A 26450-nucleotide genomic window follows, 5' to 3' on the forward strand; every position below is an offset into this window, starting at 1 on the left:
CGTGGTCTGGACTTCTGCGTACCACCCACTTCCCCTAAACGTAAAGAGATCTATGCTGAACTTGAAGACTTATTTTCTCAGTTATCAAGACTGCCACCTGTTTCTGACTCTGAGGTTAGCGGCCTTAAAACAAAATTAAACGACGTCGCGCAATGATATACTAGGACGCCTGTATCGTTATGCGAATAAAAATGGCGCCCTGAACACTTTCGCACAGTTAAAGCACGTCGCCAGAATATATCATTAGTCATTACCAAAATCTGATAAAAGCTCCGTGGTCGTAATTCTTGATAATCAAGAATATGTTAAGAAAATGACGAGCAGTTTGAACGACACCTTCAAATTTATCCGTTTAGGTCCGGTAGGTACACATTATTCCACGACTAAGTTTCACAAATGTCTAGTCAAATGGGTAAAAAGTAGAGTCCTTCCTGCTTCCATTACAAGATTGATCAGACCTTTTGCTTCTATTCGTCGCCGTCTCTATGGCTTGCCTAAAACCCATAGGGATGGTGTACCATTAAGACCTATATTATCGTCTTGATTGCGTCTTTTATTATGATTGCGTCTTCCCAACATAAGGTAACCAAACGGCTCTCAACAATTTTAGAACCTATCTTTGGAACATTACAGTTTGTTTTGCATTAAATACCCATTTTCCTTTGCAAGCTTTTAACAAATTTATGTCTTTTCTTTCGATATTTTCAGTCTGTTCACTTGTTTTCACATGCTGAGACTATTAATATATGTGATGACGCCTTATATCGAAGTCATCTAACGACTCTCCCGGTTCCCGGAGATATTTTCCTCGAATTAATGAAATACGCTACCATCTCAGTCGAATTCAGCTTCAATGACGTGATGTATAAACAACTTGATGGTGTCGCCATGGGTTATTTCCTGTGAACCTGCTTTGGCTAACACTTTTGTAGGTTTCCATGAACAGTGATTACTTTCTGGTTCTCAAAAAATGGATCTTTACTTTCGTTAGGTTGACGATACTTTTTGTTTGTTCCAACATGGAACGAAAACGGGCACTTTTTTTTCGACCACTAATAATATTCATCTAACCCTTAGGTTTACGGTTGACAAATAAATTAATTCTACTCTCTTTTTTAATGCGCTTGTTTCTAATGGATTTGGGATTTTTCAATTCTGTTTATCGTAAGCCTACGTTTTCAGGTCTCTGAACTCGCTCGGACTCTTTGTCCCCCCCCCTACAACAGAAAACCAATTTAATTAAGACCCTTACACATAGGGCCTTATTAATTTGTTCAAAGCCCTGTCTGAATTATGAGATTATCTTTATCACTAATACCTTTTGAATTTTCAATCTACATGCTAAATAAAATTTATCATTGTAATCATAATACCCGTAACAATCATTTGTATCCTTTGGATATCGTAAAATCTATTATAAAAAATAAAGTTTCCAATTTTAAATGTACAGCAACTTCAGTAGATAGATGTTCGGTTTAGCTTTGCTTACCGTGACTAGGTAATGCTAGTGATCGTTTTGTTAAAACCATTTTCACTAGCTGTTCAACAGTATTATTTTGCATCGAGTTTTCGCGTTGTTCTTTCCACAAGATCTATGCTGTCTTCTATCCGAAAGGATTAATATTTCTATTATTTATTTATTTATTTATTTATTTATTTAAATGTAGTAGTCAAATGTATTACGCCGCGTGGACATCACTAACTTTGGATTCTCGTATAAAAAACACGTCACATCCAGGATTGGACATGCAAATTATGTACTATCATATCTTTGCATAATACTTATGGCGTCGCTATTTTTAGCACTTAATCAATAATGTTGTCTGCGCCTTAAACCCGACTTGTTTTCCATATTACCTGAACATTTTAGAAACTATCTATATTATGTCCCTGAGACCTTCTCTTTGCAAACAAAGAGAAAATCTTTTGGGACTTAATGTAGTTTCTATTTGATTTTTCTCCTCTTTTTTCTCCATTTATCCCCCGCCATATATCTCACATATTTTTTTCTTAATCGTTATTCACCTCGATTTTGGCTCTGTTGAGCGAGAAGCGAAACCGGTCAGCTAACTTTTTACTTTTTTAAAAAATTTCATCAGAATATATAAAATAGGTTTGTGCATAGCTATCGTTATTTATAAAAATATTATCGTTACATATGCATGTATATATATATATATATATATATATATATATGCAGACTGTTTCGCTGTATCACACACCATTCTGTTTGACTATACATGCGAGTGTTTATAACTCAGACAGAATAATTTTACCCAGTGCATTGACATAAGCGATGAAAGTAAAATTTCATTACTCGCATGAAATTATATACCTTATTTACAATGCAGTCTGGATGGAATAAAACAAAAATCAGTCATTTATAGTACAAAATGCAGCAGATGAGGGGTTAGTATGAAAATTTACAAATATAAAAAATATCAGTAACCGTAACAGTGTTACTTACATATCATATTTAGACGACAAATGCTCAAACGCCTGTATTCATTGTACATGTATACATTTACCTTGGAGTTACAATATCACGCTGTGTGATTGCCGCATTCGTATACAATTATATATATATATATATATATATATATATATATATATATATGTACACATATATGCACACGCACGCTCGCACACCCACATACATATTTATATATATAGTAAACAAGAAATGTTTGATGCGAGTGTGAGCAATAATAATACATGTTTGCACACGGATCCTTTCCTAACATGAACCTTTAAAAACACTCAAGACATACGATGTATAAATTTCTGCCTGTCTGTCTGCTTCTCTCTCTCTCTCTATATATATATATATGTGTGTGTGTGTGTGTGTGTGTTTATATGTCAACACTTGGGACACACACGTTGTATGCGGACAGTCGCAAGGAAACAAAGACAAGGGAAGAATTCGTTTTTTAGTGGAAATAACAAAATAACGTCTTGATTCTTGGTCAAAGGTCTTCTCCTACTCTAATTTGCTTAACCAGATTCTGTTGAACATGTGGCAATCCGTTATTATTCGGCCATGTTTTGGGCACGTCTTTCGCTGCTATCGGGCCACTTGTGTAACACGTCTATTTCTGTCTTTCTTGCTATTATTTCACTTAGTACACACTATGCTACTACTACGTCCGCGCGCGCGCACACACACACATATATTTACACTGCGTAATGTTTGTGGGGACCCCCCCCAGAGAACTGGTCAATTATAAAAAAAAAATTAAGTATAAACGTATAATATTTATTTAAAATTGAACATGAGTCCGAACAAAATATATCGGTCTCAAATCCGTTATAAGCGGGTGTTTTTGGGCGAAATATATCTGATTCTCCTCGGCGTCTTTTTATATATTCTGTAAAATTTTAATTATATATATATATATATATATAAATATATATATATATAATTAAAATTTCTTTATTGAAAGAAATTTTATCGACTGGCGGGCGAGTGATTTACGACTTTTAGTCGCCCCAAGAAATTTTCAATCGACTGTGGCGACCGGTCGTGTAAAGTATCAAAGTATATATATATATATATATATATATATATATATATATATATATATATATATATATATATATTAGAAAGAGGAATATTTAGTAAAAAAACAGGGACAAAAAGTGCTGAATACTTTAGTAGAGCTGAATGTTTTTATTATTTCAACCTCGTTTGTGTTTTTACTTAAATCAGTACAGATTGTTTCTATCGACAGGACAATAATCCTGCCGAATACTTAAGATAATTCAAGCTAAGGTTTTGGCTTGAATTGTCTGAAGAAATCGGCAGCATAATATTATTGTCATGTCGATAGAAACAATCTGTAATGATTTAGCAAAAAAACAAAAACAAAAAAAAACCCAAAAAATAAAACAAAACAAACCAATCTTTAAGTAATTATATATATATATATATATATATATATATATATATATATATATATATATATATATATATATATATATATAATTATTAAACGTGATACTTATACAAATGGTAGCCAATTTCCGTCTAAAACTGATACAGGAAGCGATTAATGCTGTATTAAGTGCAGTGTTACGAGCCACTCTTAATTAAAAAAATGACAGTTTATACGGGAATTTCTGAAGGCGTAAAATTCGATGACGCTAATATATTTCATGTGTTCATGTATTTCGTATAATTTGGTTTATTCGGATCACCTTATTCATGCTGAGTGTTATTTTCCCAACGCTACCATTGGCATAATCTCCTAACTTCTTCAGATGTATCTTATCTAACTTGAAAAACTTTTTGTCGAACTCGGGAATCTTTCTGTCGACCTCGGAATTTCAAACTGAACTCTTTTTTTTTTTTTTTTAAATCAACAGCGGTTAGCGTGTTCTCTTTTCTGTTAGCCATGACTGGGTAGAAGTCTTAAGTAATTCGGAATTGTATTCTTACTGCCACGCGTATTGAGGATTAAATCTTCAACCTCCAGAAGAACGTAACTTCATTCATACAGCACGGCTACACAAGAAACTCTTGATGAGAACAGAATCCAAATAATACGAATAATCAATCCTCATCTCAAAAATTCGTAAACACTGGGGTATTTGGCCATTATATTATTTGAAATATGTATTAGTATATATCTAAATATATCAATTAATTGTTCAATATAACCGCTATTCATTTTATTTTCTTAATGAATTCCTTATTGTCACTAATAAACAGTATTTCTGGATGTTTTAATTGAAAAGCTATTACCATTACGGTATTATTAAAATCCTTATACATTATCGGAGGCCAGAATGCACTTAAACGAAGGCTCTGGCTTTTAGAAAAATGCACCCGACTTTGTGGATAATCCGCCTCTCTCCCGTCAATGCAGAGAAGATAAATAAACAGACATGTTGGACGTATGTGCGTGTGTTTCTTCTTTTCAAACTGCGCATGACTATTTGCCTATCTTTGAAACGAGGTCTGCGCGTCGAAAAAGGTTCATGCGCATGCGTATGCGAAGGTTATTCAAACAAACAGTCAGATATTGTCTAGCATTGATGGCGGCTATAAAAAAAAGCGTGCAAAACTAAGATGACCTCAGCGCAGATAATATTTTGTTAACCGCAAAAATTGTTTAGCATTTCTATTTCAACGTTTGAAAACTTTAAAAAAAAAATTATCTATGTTGTTATATTTTAGTTTTTGTTTCTATTTATTTCTTATTTATCTACTAGGCGAAGTAATCATTTACGGCAGGTCTCTCAAATATGCTTGAATTTCAAAACGAAATTTGTTGTTATTATTATTATTATTATTATTATTATTATTATTTACATGGAAGTCACCACTTATCAAGGCCCGAAAGCCTCTCGGGGATAAGGTTTATTGTGTGTACAGTAATGAATGGGATAGTATCGTTGTAATCGGTAGTATTGGAGATTTGATAAAGTGTCCACAGGCGTGCACTTCTAAGAAAGAAGCTTTGTTCATGGAATCTACGTTTTGGTTTTGACACAGTTAAAGAGTGGGGGAAATTTTTGACAGTGGTTTCAGCTAGACGGGTGTTTATCGTGAAAGATTGGCAAGGGGGAACCAGGGATTGGAGCTCAGACGATCACTTACCATGGAAGTAACGATAAAACAAAGACAAGCTCGCAACGTCTCTTCTGTAGGAGATTTTAGTTAATGCTCAAATGGACAACCATTTACGAATACCAGGGGCTGTATGTGTTCTCTGCATATCTCGGCAGTGTATCCAGGTATCCTTGACTTCCCTTTACCACTTGCACCAGGTAATGCCGAGTCAGAACAGGTGAGGCTGTGTATTGTGCAACTGTTGTTTCATAATTACATGCGTATCCATTTTATCTTGGGACAGAACGGAGGTCATTTTATTATTATTAATTGTATTCCTTAGTTTTCACATGGACCATTATCACAGATTACTCACTTATAATAACCGACGGTATTTATTGGAGTCTGGATGACAATAACTCTCCCCAGATTCAGTATTCTCCTCCTCTTTCGATAACCTTTACAAACGAGTTTATGTTATTGCAGCTGCAACTTACTCTTTATTTCTTAACCAACTATGTTAATTCAGGAGGTAAAAGTTAAATTGAGTATTGATTATAACGCACCTGCAGCAAGCATTTCTAATTAACGAAGAAAAAAGAAGTTTGTCGATTTCGCCGACATTCAAGTGGCATAATTTGGCAGTCTTCATTACTCGAGAAAAAGAGAATTATTGACTTGAGCGAAAATTCGCCATGACAGTTATATTGTCTTGCACTGAAGGAAGTAAGATTAGATGACGTTCGTAACGAGTCTTTGTTGTCGGGTGACTCAGCAATATTATTCTCCCGAAAATCGTCTGTTGTCAAACAAGTTTGGCTGTTTTTAAACAACAATAACAACAACAATATACTAATAAAAATAAATAATTTCTGGAGTTTCGCTATGTAATGTTTCTATTTTTTTTTATTTTTTTTTTTTTACATTTTGGAAATGGGGAAAATGACAAAATAAATTATGTGGAATGGGAATATGTTTAAAACTATGATGAAGGCGATATTGGAATAAGAAAGATAATTACTAAAGATAATGATGCTGATGATTAGAAGAAATGGATGAAGACGAGAACATAGAAAAAAAAAGGTGAGCGCGATAATGCGAAGTTGAGCACGAATAACAAAAACATAATGGAAGGATACATTAATTTACGAAGTTGTCAGCACTTATCAAGTCCCAAAGTCAACTCGAGGATAACGATTAAATGGGTATCAAATAGATAGTTATGATTGGTTAATGATGATAGTGATTAGGCAGAATTTGATTATTTAAGGAGCCAACTCAACAACACATATTTTACCTTGAACATTATAACAACCATGCATTATGTATTCATTTTTTTTGTGGACTGTTATTCTCATCTTCATAGCTGTTGTTTAACCGCGTTTCAGCCAACTCATCCCCTGGCCTTCTTCATGTGGTTAACAGCGACGGAATAGGAATGCCGAGTCTTGTATAAACTGGCCAAAATGTGGTGAGATAACAACTATGGAAAGAAACTAATTACTAAACATACAGTTACAAAACTCAAAATTTCTATCCCGTCGCGGTTTACAATCTGAAGAAGGCCAGAGGAGAGTTGGTCGAAATGTGGTGAAACAAGAACTCTGAAGATGAGGATAACGGTTCACACAAAAAAAAGAAAGAAATACACAAATTAGGAAGCCTCATCTCAAAAGATTAAAAAAAAAAACAAATAAAATATATAAATAAAATAATATAATATATGAAACAATGTTTTAGTAAACCGGGAAGCAATCTCGCAGACTCATGTTCCACAGACCGTAAAAAATTATACGCATCGAATAGAAACTTTGCCCATGAAAGAAACACTGAATAAAATAAGTAGGAAAGATGTTGATGTGTAGGATGCTGCAGTTTGTTTGTTAAAAAGTCATTCATGATGATGATGATGATGATTTTTGTTGGCATTCGTTTTCCCAATATCTTTCTGTTAAGAATTATTTAAAGAAAGATATCGGGTACTTACAGGAGGGACCAAGTGAAGGTTGCCAACGTACCTTAGTAAAAGTGTCTGTGGAAGAAACTGGGTACGAATAGGCACACCCAGATTGTCAGTCCGCATCGTTAACCACTGAGCCACTATGATCCCCTTGCTGCTGCTATTGCTACTGATGCTGAAAGTGATGATGAGTACGGCTCGAAAAAGTAGGAGTAGTACAAGAATTCGTATAAGAAGAAGATAACTGAGACGCATGAGAAAACAATTGAAACTAGAGGAACGCGGGTAAAATGTTAACGAATGATATTATAAAACAAAGAAAGAAGACAAAGAAAAAAAACTAGGTAAGAAAATATACTCGCATAGAAGGTGTAAAATACAAAGAAAAATACAAGAAAGAAAAAAGATGAGAACGCAGCCGAAGAAGAAAAAGAGGAAAAAAAAGAAAAATAAGAAAAATAAGAAGAATGAAAACAAGTATACTTATGACAATAAGGACCGAGATATCGTTGAAATTTTCCTGCTGGTTTACGTTAAATACCGAAAGGTGCCGAAATCCTTAGCCAATGGGCTTGCAGAAGGCAGTATCATTTAAAAAATATTTATTCACTATTATTGGCTTATTATAAAAAAATCATTAGATAGATATTTTAACAGCCAAGAAATCATAAAAGTAAAAATATTGTATAAAAATCCAAAGAATTTGTTCATATACTATCAGTTGTTTGCTAGTCTAAAAATTAATTACTTATTAATGAAACTTACCTTACAATGAGTGTTTTTTTTATTTGAGTTTTATATTTTTAAAGTTTCATAAACTTTTGTCCACTAAATTATTCACTATATTTTCGAGTTAACAACACACAATACTGTTTTCTTTTTTTCGGTTTCATTGAATTATTTTCGTAATAATAGGAATAATATATTTTCCATTTAAAAAAAAGGGCCAACGTTTGCGTGCAAAATAAATAAATAAATAAAAATAATTCTGAAACTGGTTCGGCCTCTTCCGATCTTTTACGTAAAAGGTTCGGGAAATTCCGACTATATCACGGTCCTAGTTCTGCATAAGTACCAGGAAAAGAAAAAGAGAAATCGATAGATAATGCTAAAAAATAAATGAATACAAACAACAGTTAGGTAGATGAAAAAAGACAAGCAAGAGTAGATAAGATAGGGAACTGTATGAAAAGTACAAAGTTTTATAAAGTTGAAGGATAAAATAAAACATAATAAACGATTGCTATAAAACGTTCGATGAAAGAAAAAAGGGATGTAAAAGACATCACGTTTCTGATTTTTTGTGATGAGGATTGATTATTTGTATTATTAGTATTCTTTGGACTACTGTTCTCATCTTCAGTGTCATTTTCATAATGTTTCGGTCGATGTAGCCGACCTTCTTCAAGAAGTAAAAATAGTTAAGAAAAAAGAAAAATACAAGCATACACAAAAGAAAAAGACAAAGGTGAGAAATAAAGAAAATAAAGGAAACAGATGTGAATAAAAATAAAATAAATACACAAATAATAATGACAATAAATAATAACAATAAAAAGAATAACAATGATTACTGTAATAGCAATAATAACAATAATAACCACAATGACTATATTAATAATGACACTAATAATAATAATAATAATAATAATAATAATAATAAAACAACAAAAATACTACTGCTTCAAGTACAACGACTACTATTTATAGTAATAAGACCAATGGTCGCTATCAATAAAAAGTCAATGAGAGACGGCGATTACGCAAATTAATTTACAAAGTTGTCAAACGAGGTTGAGAGTATCGAAAATCTGGGGAGATTTATTGTCGCTCAGAATTCAGGGAACACTACAGGCTGTTTTCAAAGAGAATAGTTAGGTGATAGCCTGTGTGAAAACCATCTGATAAATAATAATAATTCACATCAACTACAAATACTAACTCATCACATTAGAACTGCAGCAGATGTAAATCAAAGAGACCAAAGACAAAGAAAAACTATGTAAACGGAAGGAAGCTGAAACCGCAAGAAATCTTATAAAGTGTGTGTCGAATCGCGAAAAAATAGAAATAAATCTCAACTGACACCACACAGTTGTGAAGGGTCAAGGAGGAGAAGGAAAAAATTGAGGAGAGAACATGCTGCCAATATTGCCACTGAATAAGTGTGATCAGTGCTTGGATACTTATTTCCACCCAATTTCCAGTGATGACCAATTGTAGTTCCAATTAACTTTTCGATGATAAACGTCTGTTTCGGCGAGAAAAAGTCATTTGCAAATGGAGGGAATACTGGAAATCTACAGAAACTTTTATCACTCGGATTCCAAGGAAATGGCCGCTGCTAGCGAGAAATCAATGGTAAGCGGCTGTTGCGATAAAGCTAATTCATTTGCAAATGTTATTGAAAGAGGTGGGGAGTACTGAAAATCTGGGGAGACTTATTGTCACTCAGCTTCCAGGGAACACCATAGGCTGTTCTCAAGGCGAAATCCTGTATGACCTGTGTGAAAGCTCTTAGTGAGACAACAACAACAACAACAACAACAACAATAATAATAATAAAAATAATAATAATAATAATAATAATAATAATAACAAGACTACAATAGAAATGCTATATGGCTGAAAGATATGAAAACAGCGTCACAATAAATAGAATATAGAACAGGGAATGAATTTAACAAGGAAACCCCCAAGAAAATCATACGGAAAATGGCAGACTGGAGACCACGATGTTATGACGGAATATATGCATACTGGTTCCCCCAAAAACCCACATCACTACTTAATAGAACGTGAACAGACACATCCAAGGAGCAAATGTGCCAGAATGGATAACCTAAGGTAAAACCACACCAGTGCAAAAGGACACAAGAAGAACCACCCCCAGCAACTACAGGCCTATAACATATTTACTTATGTAGAAAAATACTAAGGGCATAACTAAGTGAACACATCCACCACTCCTTACATAATCGCGGACTACCCCCCCCCCCCCCCGACGAACAGAAAATATGAAACAGAAAAGGGAAAAGAGGAATACATGACTTAATATAGATAGAAAAACAAACAAACAAACAAAACAAACAAACTTGCCATGGCATGGATCGACTAAAAAAAGCGTAGGCAGAATCCTTCAAACATGAATAATAGAATGCCTGAAACTATACAAAATACCAGACAAGATTACCAATATGATTGAAAATGCAATGGAAATATGAAGACGTGAACTGAGGTTAAAATACAAAAGATGATTCCCTGTCACTACTTCTAGTCATCGTAGCCATGAAGCCCCTTAATAATATACTCAGAAAATACCAAAAAAAAAGTACAGATATAAGAATGAACCCTCTAATGTACACGGATGGCCTGAAACTATTTGTAGAAACCAAGAAAGTAACTAGAGACGCAAATAAACACAACTAGAATCTTTAGCCAGGATATCGAAATAAAATTCGGAATGGAAAAGTGCGCACTGCTGATCAGGAGAAAGTGGAACACTTAGAAGAGGGCACTAGGTGAACATGATACAACTATTTGGGAGTTCTGGAAGCAGACAGCATCAATACCACAGAAATGAAAGAGAAAATTGGAAAAGAACACTTAAGAGTCAAAACATCTCCTAGAAAATAAACTATATAGTGGAAACCTAATAAAAGGTATACACACGTGGGCAGTGTCACTGGTAAGATACGCTGGATCGTTTATAGGTTGGACCAAATCAGGACTGACGCACCTTGACCAGAATACCAGAAAACTCATGACAATCCACAACGCACTACACCCAAAGGAAAATAGTGACCAATTTATGTGAAAAAGAAAAAAACAAACGAGAAAGAGAATTGGTTTGCATATAATATTGTGTAAAAAAGAATTAGAAAAATACATAATACAGAAGACCTCAAGACTAATAACTGCAACAAGAGACACTGAAAAAAAAAACACACGACAGAAAAAGAAAGTACAAGGGATAAGACAAGAACAAATAGGAAGAAAATAGCTACATAAAAATCACAAAATATGAGACTAAAAAGAAAGCTTGGAAATGGTCACAAAAAGGAAACAAAGAGAGTAATTGAATCCCTAACAAGAGCCGCATAAGATAAAGCGATTAGAACCAATCACATCAATGCAAGGGTCAAAAAGAGACAAGAAAACAGCAAATGCAGACTCTGTGGACAAAGAGACGTAACAATAAACCACATAATAAGCGAATGCAGCAAGCTAGCCCAAAAAGAATAGAAAAATAGATACGATCAAGTGGGGAAAGCAGTAAACTAGGAATTCTGCAGACAACTGAATTTTGTAACACCCAGACAAATGATACAAACATGAAGCGGTGGCAGTTCTTGAAAATGAAAGTCACAAAATCTCATGGGGCATGGATATACAAGTGGGTAAACCCATCCAAGCAAGAAGACCAGATACCTCAATAGTTAACATGAAGGAAAAGTCCTGCTAGTTTGTACATTTTGCCGTTCCTGCAGCCCATAGAATGAAGATCAAGGAGACAGAGAAGAGGAGCAAATACACGAAAATGACCAGAGAGCCTCAAAGGGTCTGGAAGATAAAGAAAGTCAAGATAAGACAACTAGTTTTAAGAGCGATCAGAACAATTTCAATAAACGTTGAAAAGATACAACGGATAACAATAATGAAAACGGCTGAGATATTAAGGAAAACCTTTGAATGCACTACAGACAAGCCGGACATACAAAAACTATTACAGATGTAAACTCTGAAGAGAACATTATATGGAATAATGAAAACTAAAATTGTATAATTGTAAGTTACCCTACAGCTGCGCTCCTGACCCATTTTTTGTGTGTATTTCGCTATAAACTTGTGTTACAAGAAAGGTCCCTTTTTCTTGTAAGAAAAATATTAAATAAGTAAAAATGAGATTAGATAGACCGAGATTCGAACCTGGTAAGTAAGGTTCGGAAATCGGTTCAGGAAGGAATTCGCATTGTTCAATTTAATATAAAATAGTAGATATGTTTGAGTAAAAAGAATTTTGATTGTTCAATTCTTTTTTATGAAAACTGTTAGAAGAACGAATAATAGCAAATCTAAATATATTGAAAAATAAGTTAGGTCGAAAAATAGGTTAGAAGAATTCTTTGTCTGCAGAAATGTGCGAACCATGCATGTTTAACCCACGTGAGCTTCCCACGTGTGTGTGGCACGTGTTTGAAGCCATACATGACGTCATAGCAGAAAATGAATTCTCAATATAGTTTGTTAGTTTAAGGAGATTAGAGAGAGAGTTGGACAGAGTTGGAGACGGGGGACAGAGCTGGTATTGGTCAGAAGAGGGCCCCCCTTTGGAAGCGAAGGGTTAGAAAGTTTTAATCATGTAGTCGACTTTGAATTCCTGGAACCATCATCATTGCAACCGACCCAATGTAATAAAATAACACATCATATTTTGTAACTGCATCTTGTGTAATCTTTCTACCAAATTGAAGGTAATGTGAAATAATCTTTATAGGAACATTGTCTCCGTCATGTAAATATGAACTTTGTGTCCTCTCATCTTATATGAACATATTCCCACATCATCTTTATAATGAACTTTGTGTATAAAATCCCATCTTCTAAGTAATGTGCTCCTCGCTATCATAAGTCACGGATGCCCCCTCCTGTTTCATAAGAACTGATAACCCTCCTCTCTAAATATATGTTATAAGAACCACAGACAGTAAAATGTATAAATATCGTTCTCTCTCTGTCTTTTCCTCATTAATATGAATGCCCCCGATGCAACACTTGCTCCACACCAAAGACGTGAAGAAGATCAAGGAGAATGGAAAGACGAAGGAGAGAAAGCACTACCCAGACCTCTGCTGGATGAGTGCAAAGAGGATTGGCCTTGGGAAAGCTTATCACCACCCAAATTCGAGTGAAGACTAATGGTCGCTACCAATGAAAAATCATTGGTAAGTAGCTGTTACGATAGCGCAAATTCATCTGCAAAAGTTATCAACAGAGGTGGAGAGTACTGGAGATTTGGTAAGACTTATTGTCACTCAGACTCCAGAGAACGTCACTAGTTGTCCTCGAACTGAAAACTTTTATGGTGGCTTATGTGACTACTCCTAGTGGAGTTAATAATAATAATAATAATAATAATAATAATAATAATAATAATAATAATAATAATAAAAGATATAAATACATTGGCAGTATCACTAGTAAGATACTCTGGACCGTTTATACGGTGGACAAAAGTAGAACTGAGACAACTCGACCAGAAAACCAGGAAACTCATGACTATGCTTAATACACTACACCCAAAGGACGATATTGACAGGCTCTACGTGAAAAGGAAAGACGGCGGGAGAGGACTGATCTGTACAGAAGACTGTGTGAAGGACACGAAAAAAGAACTAGAAAAATACATAATGCAAAACATTGAAAGGATAATTATGGCAGCGAGAGACACTGAAAAAACAACAAAACAGAAAACAGAGAGACAAATGACAAAACGAGAAAAGAGAAATGGGAAGAGAAACAACTCCACGGAAGATTCATAAGAATGACAAAAGATTAGAATAACGAAAACACCTGGACATGGATACGAAAAGGACATACAAACCGAGAAACTTAATCTCTAATAACTGCAGGACAAGATAACTCGATAAGAACCAACCATATCAAAGCAAGAATCGATACAACACAAGAAAACAGCTAATGCAGACTCTGTGGACAAAGAGACGAAACGATGAACCATATAGTAAGTGAATGCAGCAAACTGGCCCAAAAGGAATACAAAAAACAGGCATGACTAAGTGGGGAGGGCGGTGCACTAGGAATTGTACAAACGACTGCATTTTGAGCGTACAGACAAATGGTACAAGCATAAACCCGCAACAGCACTCGAAAACGAGAACCACAAAATCCTATGGGATATGGACATACAGATGAACAAACCTATCCAAGTAAGAAGACCAGATGTCGTAATAATTAACAAGAAAGAAAAATCCTGTCAAATCGTAGACTTTGCTATCACAGCTGACCACAGGGTGAGTATGAAAGAAAAGGAGAAACGCAGAAAATACACAGAGCTAGCGAGAGAGTTAAAAGGGGGTTGGATGATGAAGAAAATCCAAATAGTACCGATAATAGTAGGAGCACTAGGAACAATTCCGAAAATCTTCGAAAAAAGAATGTCAGAAATTGGAATCAGAGGAATAACTGCAAAAGTACAACGACTAACGATAATGAAAACGACTGAAATATTAAGGAAAAACCTTGAATGCGGAGAATAATACAAGAAGACAATATAACGAATAAGCGTTACAGGGAATGAAGAACACCGAAGCTGCATGTCTACAAGTTCTACACCCACATCATGCATACCCCCATAGTTTCACAACCGCTCTTCCCAATAAAAAAGTGACACCAAAGAGCTGAAAAGGGTCAAGAAGGACTGAAAGACCGAGGAGAGAGCGCCAGCCAGACATCGGTTGGACAAGCGTAAAGAGAACTGGGACTTTGGGGAGGCTTAGTGCCACTCAAATTCCAGTATAAACCAATGGCCACTGTAGGCGAGAAATCAACGGTAAGAGGCTGTTGCGATGATGCAAATTCATTTGCAAATGCTATCGAAGGAGGTGGAGAGAACTGGACGTCTGGGAAGACTTGTTATTACTCAGCCTCCAGAGAACACGACAGGTTTCCAATCAGATCGCTTGTTCACTTGTGTGAAAGCTCCATGTGAACCAATAATAATAATAATAATAATAATAATAATAATAATAATAATAATAATAATAATAGGCACCACACAAAATAATGAAATTCAAGGAGGAGGGGAAGACCGAGGAGAGAAAACACTAGCCAGACCTCCACTGGAGATGTGCAAAGAAGACTGGGACCTTGGAAAGGCTTATTGACACCCAAATTCCAGTGAAGACTAATGGTAGCCGCCAACTAGAAATCAATGGTGAGCGGCTGTTGCGATAACGCAAATTGATTTGCACAGATTGGCGAAATAGTTGGAGATTACTGGAAATCTGAGGAAACTTGTTTTCACTCAGACTCCAGGGAACACCACAAGTTGTTCTAAAAGAACAATCTTTGACGTTGGCTCGTGTGAATACTCCTGGTGAGTAAATAAAAAAGTAAATAAATAAATAAATAATAATAATAATAATAATAATAATAATAATAATAATAATAAGAAGAAGAAGAAGAAGAAGAAGAAGAAGAAGAAGAATGTCGTAAGTTTCAGATCACGGCAGCTGGTACGTTTTCAAGTATCGGTTCGCCTCTAAAATAGGTTAGTGCTGAAAAGATTATGTAAAGTAAATCGTAAAACAAACAAACTACCAGCAGAAAAATATTATTCGCGCGCTTTAGTCGGGCGCGAGAAAAAAATGGCGTCAAAAAAGGCAAGCGCGAAAGTTCAACGATCTGAAAGAACCAATCGTTTCCCGCCTTGGATTTCAAACATGAAACCATTAGCCAGCGCTTTATTTGTTTTTCTTTGCAGGTATAACAAGTTTTCTTTTCTTTATTTTTAATGCGCATATGCGTGCATGTGTGTGTCTATGTACATCACATGCGTGTGTCAAATTCTGTAAGCATTATATATATATATATATATAACTGTATAAATGTGTACATATGATTTATATGCGGATGTGTACTCATGAGCACACGCAAAAATATATACATGTTGCCATGATCTCTGGAAAAAATGTTGGATCATTCTACCTCTTCACTAGGTGTTAGAATCCGGATATAATCCTTTATCTATATAAGAGCCAAGTACGTCCTAAAATGGAATATTGTTGCAACAACTGGGTAGGACATGCCTTGATCGAGTTTCAAAACCGGCCTCGAAATCTAGTAGGTGATGCCCTTTTCTTTTCCTTGCAACCTTTTTCCACACAAAAGAAACGTTGCAAATCTGCCTTTACTCTATCATTATTCTCGTGGCAAGTGCTCGTCTAAGCTCCAATCTCTAGTTCCTCCTCACTAAACTTTCACAAAAAACACTCAACTAGTTACAACCACTATTGACAATTTCCCCAACTGTTTATCTAAACGCAGCTTCCATGAAAAAAAAGCTTTTTCCTAGAAATGCCCGCTTGTGAAACACTTTCACTGATCTGCTTTCCGGCCAACTACATTATAAACATCTTCAAGTCTAATGTAAACAAGTTCTTGTTGAGCCGTCCCCTTAAATAATCCGAATTTAACAAATCTACACCATTAACGATTGCTATACTATCACCTTGCATTCATTAACCCTTATCATCGAGTGGCTGTCAGTCCTTGATAAGTGGTAACTGCCTGTACATACATATAATTATTTACTATGATAATTAAATACCTACAGACGATAGTGTTTCAACCTTTCGGGAATCTTCAGTACAGAGTGTCTCGATTAACACCACTCGATAGATTCGAACCCGGCAACACAAGCCATCTTTGGCTTGATTAGCAAAGAACGTATCACTTCGGTTAACACTAACTGCGTGAAATAACGTTGAAATTAAACATTTTATTTAAAAAAAAGTTTACGTCAGTCACAGTGATCTGATCATTATATGATGATCTATGCATCAGAACTAAATTGACCGACTTAATTCAGCTCAAAGTTCTTTACGATAAGAAACGAGTTTCTTAAAGGGGCTGACATAATTATTTACTATAACAATTAAATACTCACAGACACTAGTATTTCATCCTTGCGGTAATCTTCGGTGCAGAGTGTTACGATTAATACCAGTCGATAGATTGGAGCCCGGCAACACAAGCCATCTCTGGCATGATTAGCAAAGACCGTATCCATTCGGATACCATTAAACGCGGGAAATAACGTTGAAATTAAACATTTTATTTTTAAATGTTTTTACGCCAGTCAGAGTGATCTAATCATTATATGATAGCATTACACACACACTACCAGGTCGCCCACGGTTTTCCGGGCGTAAAATACGCATGACTTATATTTTAATTCAAGCAAATCATTTATCATTATAGAGCCAATTATCTATTGATTATTATCCAATATATAGTAATGATTTCAAATTTATAAAAACTATATGTTATGTACCATCCGCTTGGACCAGAGCCAGGGCGGTAAGGCCTCTAGTCGTTATTTATCCTTCTAGCGTCGTGACCGTCTGAACAATCGCTAGATGGATACAAAAGGTTAAAAATTAATAGACTTTGAGCTATGAATATTTAATGCTGCACATGCGCCAAACTAACAATATAACAATATTTTATTCGACTTACCTTGCCAGGGTCAACTTTTTTGTTTTCAATTTTGATCTCTTAGCAACAATTTTTGCCGGTTAAAACCATAATCGAAAGTGTCCTATAGGTCAAAATATCCTAGATATCAAATTTCAACTAATTAGAGCAAATATCCAGAAAGGCGGTTGGTGAATACCTTTCGGCACACATCGACAAGGCCACTCATATATATATATATATATATATATATATATATATATATATATATATATATATATATATATTGATGGCAACCTTCTGTCTGCTAAGACAATGGCGTACTGCATATAGATTTGCATCTGCTGTGGCTATACTGTTCGAAGCTGGATTTGGCTCTCCGGATGCAGGACTGGGCCGGTGATAAAAAGACGTTGGTTTGCCCAGTTATCAGGTTCCACCTTTCGGCGTTGCAGACAAAGTCCGACGAAGAGGCAAGCCAATACGGTCGCAGCCAGCAAAGCTGCATGAGTTACCAGAAAGGTGTTGAAGTGTTTCATCATTCGCCTGTCGGAATTATGAAACCGGACTTTTTGTTTTACTCTTTTAGCCTTCGTCTTTTCCAAGGCACTCACTAAGCAGTCGATCTATTTGCCTATAGTTGATTAAAATTTGAAAATGTTTCCAATTTTGACGAAATTAACGGAAACCCTCATTGAAGTTATGGTTGCATGAAAATGAAAACGAAATAATTCTTCTAAAAAAAAAGTCGAGCGAAGAATACGAAAATTCCGTAATGGTGAAAATCTGAATTCTAATTTTGACGAAAATAACGGAGGTCCTCATTGTAGTTATAGTTGTATTAAAATCTCTCTCTTTCTCTTTCTCTCTCTCTCTCTCTCTCTCTCTCTCTCTCTATATATATATATATATATATATATTTAAATATTTCCGTGTGTGAGAAGATTTTCATCTTGAATTCTGAGCAATTATGCAGAATGTAGAAACTAGGCATGAATAGAATTCAGTATAATAGTGAAATAAAACCAACCAAATAATAAAAAGCAATAAAAATTACTAAGTAACTACATAAGATTCGTTTTTGAAAGGAATATACAAATTAGTAAACCTTCATGTAGTCGCTTGCATATGCATGACTGAGTATATTAAGAAGTTTCCTTTAATCATTTTTAAATAGAAAAATTAAGCTTTAATATCAATGTCAGAACGAGAAAAACAACTATATATATATATATATATATATATATATTATTATTTCATGTATATACGTATATTATGAAGAGTAGAGATTATTTAAACTTCAATAGTGCTCAATACCCGAGTAGTAAAGAATAGAAAAATATTTATCACAATCAAACTGCACAGTGGTGTCTATGCATACATATATATGTATATGTATTTATATATATATATATATATATATATATATATATATATATATATATATATATATATATACCACTATATACTCAAACAATGAAAAGCTTATAATGCTCCTGTCTGGAAGGACTGCGGGACATGATGAGCATCACAAGACTGGCAAAATTAACAGCGGTGGTTTACGATTGCTGGAATTTTGTTCTGAGCAGTCATTTTTACTCTGCAATACTTTCTTCCATCAGAAAGATTAGCACAAAACTAGTTGGACGCATCCCAAATCTAAGCAAGGTTATCTAATTGATTTCATTATCACTCTCAAACGCGATCTTTCAGTTACATCCAATGTTCGAGTTATACGTAGTGTTTAGTGTGAGTCAGATCACAGGTTGAAGTTCGGGTTTCTAAACGCATTGACGTTGACAAGCTAAAGAATCCGAAGTCACTGACTCGTGTGAAGGAGAAATTGACCGGTATCGTTTTTGATGGATCGTGGGGAAAATTACAAAGAACAGGTATATTCGGCGTGTTCATATGTGTAAGAATTAAAAAATAAATAAAGATTAATTTGATGAAAATTATCAGGAAATCAGAAACCTACTTCAAGCGGAACACCGTCTTTATAAGAAGGTCCTTCATCAAGGAATGAATACATCTGTTATAAAGGACTACATGAGACACACATCTATTCTGCAAAGAGAACAAAGGCAGATGAAAAAGTGGTCTAACATATCATCGGAAATAGAGTCTGCTTCTGACAGAAAAGATTCAAAAACAATATTTGGACTTTTTCATCAGCTATTTGTCCCTTCTTCGTCATCGTTAGTTCCTTTGAAGTCAAAAGATAATATATGACTTAACAAGGACCTTTACAAAATTTTCGAGCGCTGGCAGGAACACTTCCATGACAACTTCTATAATCCATCTGTGTTAATGAGGTTGTGATTGAAGGTTTACCCCAATTAGAGATAAATCACTCAATGGATAACATTCCAATAATGGAGGAAGTGGATAAGGCTGTAACACAAATCCAAACTGGAATGCATCATTATACATACATACATACATACATACATACATACATACATACATACATACATACATACATACATACACATACCTGTGGAGCTCATGAAAACTGGTGGTAAGAATGTGAATCGAGCGACTTTTGACCTCATTGGCAGAATTGTGGTGAAACCATTCCACAAGTCTGGATCAATGGAATTCTGATGCCTCGATACAAGAATAAAGAAGAAAAATCGGTCTGCGACAATCACCGTGGAATTACTCTTTTTGTGCCTGTTGGTAAAGTTCTTGCCCATTAGTGGTATCTGAAAGTCATTTCGGCTTAAGATCAGGAAGAGGCTGTGTGGATATTATATTTTCCGCTCGCCAGGTACAAAAGAAGTGTATTGGGCAACGAGTCTTCTTGTACAAGGTCTTTGGGGACTTGAAACCCCGCCTGATAGTCAGGGACCCGAACCTTGGATTAACCACTAAGGAGGCTGTCCTATCAGCAGGTGCAAAGTACCGGGGCTGCTGTATTGCCATTTGGTGAATGGATTCTGAACCATACAGTAGTTTCTGGTAGGGCCTCTCGATGCCATACTAGTGGGTAATTGTTACGGCTTTACCTTATCATGTGCTACAAAAAAAATTCTTGTCTTTTTCTCTCTTATTTTCCCTCTCTGTCCTGCTCCAACCAAGGCTACCGACCTGCTCCACAAACCCCAAAACCTCAACAATCATGACAAATCTCCAAAAAAGAAACACCAATAAACCTAGAACCTCATCCTCCTTCTCCAACATCAGGGGTCTACGTTCCAACATTCCAGAGGTTGAAACACAATTACAGGAGACGAAACCGGACATATTCTTTCTAAGTGAAACTGGCATAGGGCTAACCACTCCTCTAGACGAATTCATAATTAAAGGATACTCTAACTTAACATCTAAATCTGACCCCAAGACCGCCATGGGCATAGAATATGTGCCTACATCAAAGATGGCTTTCCATGTGGTAGGGATATCTGCAGAGAAGACCCTAATTTACCTTATATGTGCTTCCAGGTTGCACTAGCTTACACCACTGCATTTATATTTGCCCTCTATCTCCCCCAAAACAGTGGGGTTACTATCTTTAAGAGCATATCTGAGAAAATTTACCACATCCTGTCTGCTCATCCTTCGGCTAACATTCACATTTGCGGTGACTTCAAAGTCCATAATGTGGAATGGCTGACCCACTAAAATAAAACCGATGACGAGGGGAGGTTTTGTCATGATTTTGCCACTGCCTATGACCTCACTCAGATTGTTCACGAGCTCACCCGTGTGCCCGATACTACAGGTCAATATGCAAGCCTTCTAGACATTTTCCTCACAACTTCCCCTGAGCTGTGTTCAGCTTCGGTTCTATCTCCTCTGGGATCCTCTGACCACTCTGTTGTAGCAGTCAAGATAAAAATGAAATTTAATAAGTCTTCAGACGTACCTCTCCACCGTACTGTATATCGATGCTCTATGGCTGACTGGGATAGCTTCCGCACATTCATATCTGACCTACCTCTGCAATCCATGTTTAAAAAGGATGTGTCCTCTATAGTATCGGACCCGACCGAATGGTTAATTGTAGGCATAGACCGATTCATGCTATCCAAAATATTTCAACAAAAACCTAACAGCCAGCCATGGTTCTCCCCTGAATGTGCTGCTGCTATCGCGCACAGAAATCACTTTTTCCATAGCTACCAACGTAATAGATGTACTGAGACTAAAGCTGCTTTCAGGACTGCCAGCAACCACTGTAAAAGAGTAATAAAAATGCAAGAGAGCTATATGCTCAGTCCGTTAAATCCAAGCAGTTCTGGCAAATAGCAAACAGGTTCTTGAATAGAAGCGTGCGTTCTATCCCAACAATCATCAATGGACCTGAGGTCATCTAGTCAGCATCAGACAAGGGCAGACTATTTGCCAATAACTTTGCAGCTAATTCTAACCTATGCAGCGAAGGCCATCAACTCCCCGTATTTCCTTCTATAACAGACAACACGCTATGCAACATACAAATATCTGTGCGTGAGATCGCCAAGCTAATCAAGAACCTTGATCTCAGTAAAGCAACTTGCCCTGACGGCATTCCAGTTATAGTGCTGAAAAAGCTCCAACCAGAACTTGCCCCCATACTTACAAAACTGTTTAAGCGTTGCCTTAAGGAGAAGTTCTTTCCAACACTTTGGAAAACCTCATCAGTATGCCCTGTATTTAATAATTCAGGTGAAAAGTCATCTCCCTCTCAATAAGTCTCCTGCGTGTCATGAGCAAGTTGTTGGTCTCCATATTAAATAAAGAAGTAGTCAACCACCTCAACAGAAACAACCTTCTTAGTGACATGCAATATGGTTTCCGCTCTGCAAGATCTACAGCAGATGTGCTAACGGTTATATCTCATAGGATTAGTGAATCTCTGACAAAGGTTTCCTTTCCAGGGCAATTGCTCTTGACATACCGAAGGCCTTCGATAAGGTATGGCATAAGGGCCTACTTTTTTGAATAAAATTTTTTTTTTTTTACACAGTGATCACCACTTATCAAGGCCCGGAAGCCACTCAGGGATAAGGGTTATTGCAAGTACAGTACGTTAATGAGGAGATTTGCTGAAGTGTTTACTTAAGGGGGCGGTTCATTAGGAATTTGTAAAAATTGGACGCTCTGATCCCCATCTGGCATCAATTGAAATGGATGGCTCTCGTCTTCGGGAGGCTCCATGTTTTGACAAGCTTATCTGAAATGGAACACGTACATCAAATCTGTTGCCAGGGACACTGGAAAAATGGTGGGATCCTTCTACCGCTCCAGAATATATCTCGCTACTGCTGCAATTCTCTATGTGTATAAAAGTCAAGTATGTCCAAGGATGGAGTACTGCTGCCACATCTTGGCAGGAGCTTCTAAAAACAGCCTATCCTGCCTTGACAGAGTACAAAATAGACTTCGTGGTTTAGTGGGAGATGCCTTTTCTCTTCCCTGCAACCTCTCTCCCACAGAAGAGACGTTGCGAGCCTGTCTTTGATTTATCGTTATTTCCATGGCAAGTGCTCGTCTGAGCTCCAATCTCTGGTCCCTCCTCGCCAATCTTTCATGAAAAACACCCGTCTAGCTGAAACCACTGTCAATAATTTTCCCATTCTTCATCTGTGCCTAAATCAAAACATAGATACCATGAACAAAGCTTCTTTCTTAGAAGTGCACGCCTGTGAATCTCTCTTCCGTTTTCCTGTTTCCCACTTGACTACAACTTGGATGTCTTCAAGTCCAACATAAACAAATTCCTGATAAACCGCCCCCTTAAGTAATCCAATTTATCAAATCTCCAATACTAACGATTACTACAATACTATCCCTTTGATTACTGTACACGCAATAACCCTTTCCCCGAATGACGTCCGGGCCTTGATAAGTGGTAACCCCAATGTAATATATATATATATATATATATATATATATATACACGAAAGTGCATTTTTACCTAAATGCGAGCTGGGAATAATTTCCCTTTAACCAATTTTGGTACCGCCAAATGGGGAGCCGCATATGTATTTGTTTTAAAATACAATTCTCCACTAACACGTGTTTCGTCGTCTACGACTCATCAGAGTGGCTGAATCAAGCGAGATTCGAAATCAGAACCCCATGATAAGAAGCGTAATCCACGTGTTTCGTCGTCTACGACTCATCAACTTTAAAAACACATCAAAGCTTCATATAACTGTTTGTTTCCGTCGTTCAAAGATTGTAAATGTTTCACTGACATTTTCAATTGGTCACTCGCGTTTTCTAGTTTTTATTTTCATGTTTCTCTTTCTTTTCCCCTTGTTTTCTTTTTATCTTCCGTTCCTACGTGTCTTCCCATCCCCACCAACGTGGAAGTACCAACTTCTGCCTACCCCCGCCTCCACACTCTCGCACCTTATGCCCCTTACCCACAGATGGCTTATGGTGAGAGGCCTGAATTAGTGCGAGGAAGGAGGAAAAAGTTGGTGTTTACATCGCTTCAACTTGTCCAATCTTTTATCACCTTGGACATCCGGTTGTTTACGACGCACGCACACACACGCAGATAGACACACACACACACACACGTATATTTAATGCTGGGGAGATTAATTGGAATCGGGAATCAAAAGAATCGTGACTTTAAGAGATATCGGAATCGGTAATATTTGCGCCCAGTTTCCGATGCCAAAAACGATTCTTTTAATTATTATAAGTAGGGTAGTGCACTAGTGCAGTTCCCACGAGAGAACAGCTTATATTGAAAGAAGTTAGGCTACCAAGAGTTGCTGTACTCTTAATTCTGTATATTGTTTAATATTTAATTATTAATCTTATTATTATTATTGTTTTAATTTTATCATTTAACGTTTTATGTATAAATATTTACTGCCTAAATATTCGAATTTATATATATATATATATATATATATATATATATATATATATATATTGGCAGAGAAAGAGAGAGGAGGGGGAGTGAGTGTAAATAAAATACTTTATATATAATGAAAACATTTTAAAAACGAGTCGATAATAATTAAGGCTATGACAACAGAATATTCTGTTCATTGTTTCGACTCTCGAGTATATATCCGACAGACACAATTAATAAACCGAGAACCACATCACTATATAACAGCATATAAGATCTCAACTCGAGAGTCAAACAAATGAAAAGAATATGCTGTTGTCATAGCCCTAATAATAACATTCATTTACAAAATAATTTGAATTTATTTTAAAATAAAAAGATATAAAGTGCTCAAATCTGGGTTTTAAAATATTTAATATAAATGATCTAAAAAAGTATACAAACACGCCATTTCCGAAATTGAATGATTTTGATGATTTGGTCTGCAAATCTAAGGTTCATACATAGGAAATGTCATATTACGACCTTCGAAACACCGCCACATTAAACAGATACGTTCAGGTATTGATTTTCAATAAAATAATATATATATATATATATATATATATATATATATATATATATAATATTTTATTAAAAATCGCGTTCTCTCCTGCTTTTCCTGTCAATATATATATATATATATATATATATATATATATATATATATATATATAAATTCTAATATTGAGGCAGGAAGTCATTATATATAGGATAAAAAACGTATAAAAATATAAAAACTATAATATTAATAAATAATAAAGGTGTCAGAAATGCAAAGATATTAAATATAAAAGAAAAGTATATATAAAATATATATGTAAATATAAGTATAAAAATATAAACAGTCAAGTAAAACAACGGAAGGAAATAAAATGAAATGAAAATACAACGGTAAAGAAAAATTTACAGTAGGAGAAAGTTCTTAAAAGGCAAACGAGTAGATTCTTGTTGAGTGCAAAGCAGGCCCGAAATATTTTCTTAAAATTATTAATAAATGAACAGAAGCTCCGCTGTGCAAATTACAGTCTCCATTCTGTTTAAATAGTGATTTTAATGGTGTGGCGGTTGGTGATGGAAAAATTTGAAATCTTTTAGAACATTAAAACCGGAAGGAGTATGTAACGAATGGATATTACCTCACTTGTTCGGGAGAAAATGGTTTGAATCGGCAATTCGTTTCGAGATGTAGTTTGTGATTCCAAATTTTTCACGTTCGAAGTGAAAATAGGTTGGTCCGTGGTGGATGATGTATGGTATTATTACCATACATTAACATGCGTACTAATTAGAGGTCACCATTTCGGTAGGCTCCCACTTCGGGGCGCCTCCGATAACAGGGAGAACTGGAGCGCTGAAATAGAAAGAAATACTGGTAAAAGAAGACATTGTCTTCTTATAAAAATGAGGACGTATAACGCGACTTTGTTATGAATTCATGAGGTTTTATATATCCAATATATATGTGTGTTTTCCCGAAACTCGGGTTACAAAGAAAGACAGCGCATTTTGTAAAGTCTGTATTAATGTTCAATGCTCCTCTTGGCTACCTAACGGGAGCTGAGGAATGAGGCGTGTGTTCTGTCTCTAGTCGCCGTGGAAGTAAGGACGTTTCCTTCACTCGAATGTCCCACGTAAACCGTTCTCGCTTTTCATTGGCTGGAACCTCTGATGACGTATAAGAAGAAAGGAAGGAAAAGAGAAAAGAGTACGGAGAAAGAGAGAACTAAGGTGAGAATACAGCCTAGTCTCGTAGTAGTAGCAACTCACTACAGATGTAAGTATTCTTGATGTTAGCCTTAGGCTTCGAAATTCTATGATAGAAAGAGTTTTACCTATCGTACACCCCAATTGATGTATCATCTTTATTGAAT

The sequence above is a fragment of the Euprymna scolopes genome, chromosome 7 (genome assembly GCF_053919585.1).
Source record: "Euprymna scolopes isolate OS-2025 chromosome 7, ASM5391958v1, whole genome shotgun sequence".
Lineage (NCBI taxonomy): Eukaryota > Metazoa > Mollusca > Cephalopoda > Sepiida > Sepiolidae > Euprymna > Euprymna scolopes.